Below are 2,734 nucleotides of genomic sequence, written 5' to 3'. Positions count from 1 at the left end.
GAAATACAAAGGCAGAGAGAGATGTCAAGAGAGAGGCAGGGAGAAAGGAAAAAGTGAGGCAGAGACTATATGACAGACAGAGACTCGTCCCACATAATTCATCAAAGTCATCAGAAAATATGCCTCTGCGTTTTCCTCTCCATTGGAGTTGGCTTTTTCTCTTCCATGCAGTAACTGAAGAAGGTCCCTGGCATGGCCTTTTCCCTGCATTCCACTCTCCTCTGCTCAGCCAACCACAGACAGGAGGATTTGTAGCTTAATGATAACTGGTGCCAGCCCATCTTCAGGACAATGGTTTCCGGGAATACATTTTCCCTCTTGATGATCACAGTCCTTCTCTCAAGGTATTCAGCGCCTCCCTGAGACTGAGTCAGGTCTCCCCGGGACATAGCCATCTACTACACAGAGCAGATTGAGAAGTGAATGACCAGGATTCCATCTTGACCAAACCTCCTCTCGGCCCGAGGACCTAGAGAAAATACCCAGGCCCTCCCCCCACCCATCTCTGTTACACTAGCAGGTCAGCAGGAAAGACTCATGCAAACAAGTTACACCAACACCTGCCACACTCAGCCCTGCAACATTGGGGACTCCCTTGGGACACAGATATCTACTGCACTGGGAATACTGAGAGAGAAGACTGAGAGTCAAGACTTTGTTCTCTGTCACTGATGCCACCCTTACCCAGGTTGTTCAGTATCCCTTTTGTTTTTCTTTCAACGTTTCACATTCCTTGAACTTGGACAAGGAGATGCTTTGTGTAACACAGAAGTTTGCACCTATCAGATATGCTTCCGTGAAGCAGTAAGCACACACAACTGAAAGAATAAAAAAGCTGGAATTGCAGAGGGCAAGAGGGGAGTTTGGCTGTGGTTGTCACACACCAGTTGATGGCTATGTCTAGGAATACAGGAGGTAATGTCAAGAATGAATTCAAACTGTTGAGCAGGGGTCAGCTCTCAGTGCTACATCTATTCCTGAAATTTAGTGACTTGAAAAACTCACTTTTAAGCTCTTGTCTAAGGTCACATATTGCTACACAGGAAAGAGATATTTCTGAGTCAATGAAACACCCTCCCAAGATTCTTTCATTCTCATCACAAAGAGAGGAATTTTGGTCTGATGTCAGTGTATGCCATGGAAATGTTCCCACAGCCAAAAGAGAAGCTTCTAGGGCAGCATGGCCAGTCAATGTTTAGTAGGGCAAACACCAGAGACTTGTAGGTCCTAGGGATCAAATCCTTGTAAGCTCATAAAATTCTACCCTGCAAATCCATACAAACATTTATGAATAATGTCCATCACGCTTGATACATTATAGAAGAGTTGCCTTTGAGAATTATGGGTCAGGGGAGTCAGGCAAGAATCAGTGTTATTCACCCTATGGTACCTTCCTCATGAGCTGTCAGGCAATAGAAGGAGAACCAGCTGCCATGGCAGGAATGCTGATGATGTGCCAGGCCCTGTGCTGAGCTCTCTGGACATGTGTCATCTCATGTAACCGTCGGATACAGCCCGGGAAGTGGCCCTGTGTTGAAGATGAGAGACAAAGTGAGATGAATAATCATGGGCTTTCTTTCTTGTCTTCTCACCTCTTGTTACAGTCTGGATTTTCCTGGCTGCACACATTCCTCCTGGCTATTGCCTAGTTATTCCACAAGCCTCCACCTTCACATTTCCTCCTGGAACCAGGACTCAGTGTGGCTTCCCCATGGATCCGCTGCAGAAATGGGATCAAATGTCGATTTCCATGACCTCCCTCATGACCACTATGACAAGCATCCAAGAGGCCTCAGCAGGCTCTCAGCCTTCCTCCTCAGAAAAGCTAAGTATGGGCCTCAGTGATCTGAGCCTGAGTAGCAGCCCTGACCCAGCTGTCCCTGATAGTCTGTCAGAGGGGCTTCTCCACCTGCAGGCCACAAAAAAAGGCCCTGGGGCTACACTACTGAGAAAAGCAGAGCTTTCTTCAGAAGAAGAAAGACTTCCCGAGGCACTCGAGATGCTGGCACTGGAATCACATGGCACCTTACCTTCTTGAACGGGAATTCAGAGGCTCTCCTTTGAGCGACAGAGATCAGAATTCTCTCCAATGCCAGAACCATGTTCTGACCATTGCTGGGATGAGTGGCGAAAGGAACATGGACGGACTCCAACCCTCCCTCCTGGGAAATGCTGATTCAGGGCCTCAGTGGCCTCACCCTCAACCTGGGAGCCCACAGATCCAGCACCTTGCCAGAGGGGACTGGGGAGCACCTGCAGCCAGAGCAGATGCTCCCACTGGAGAGGCAGCAGGAAAGCGTGAGAATGTTCCAGAAGATGCTCAAGTAGAGGATGGAAGAAGGCTGAGGAGCTGCCTCCCAGAGGATGGAGGTGAAATCTGACTAAGACATTGTGTTCTGGCCAGCTCAATGGCCTGGGCTCTCCTGAGGTCAAGGCAGTCAGCTGCCTTTGGATGAGTCCCCACACTTGTGCCAAGCTATAATTGTCCTAGGAAAGGTTTCAACTTTTCTGTCTATGGCTTTCTCATGCGGTTGTGGATGTGGTGGTGTGAGTTAGACTATTAAAAAGGAAACTGGGTACCAAGGAACCCTGATCCCCCATGATGTGATTCACACAGAGTTTTCACTCATTTTTCTTCCAACTCAGTGCCCCCATTATCTGTTATGTAGAACCAACCTCATATGTTTGTATGTGTGTGTATAAATATGAATACATATACATATATATATATGGC

At 47.7% G+C, this 2,734-nt stretch overlaps 1 pseudogene; it reads left to right on the top strand.

Moving 5' to 3' along the window:
• Window positions 1-1,711: 1,711 nt before the first annotated feature.
• On the top strand, window positions 1,712-2,328 carry LOC121138584 (annotated as a pseudogene).
• The last annotated feature ends 406 nt before the right edge of the window (window positions 2,329-2,734 follow it).

The sequence above is a fragment of the Mesocricetus auratus genome, unplaced genomic scaffold (assembly GCF_017639785.1).
Source record: "Mesocricetus auratus isolate SY011 unplaced genomic scaffold, BCM_Maur_2.0 contig_10946_pilon_obj, whole genome shotgun sequence".
NCBI classification, from domain to species: domain Eukaryota; kingdom Metazoa; phylum Chordata; class Mammalia; order Rodentia; family Cricetidae; genus Mesocricetus; species Mesocricetus auratus.
The sequence above is the reverse complement of the archived record's forward strand: the minus strand, read 5'-3'. Positions and strand labels throughout refer to the sequence as shown.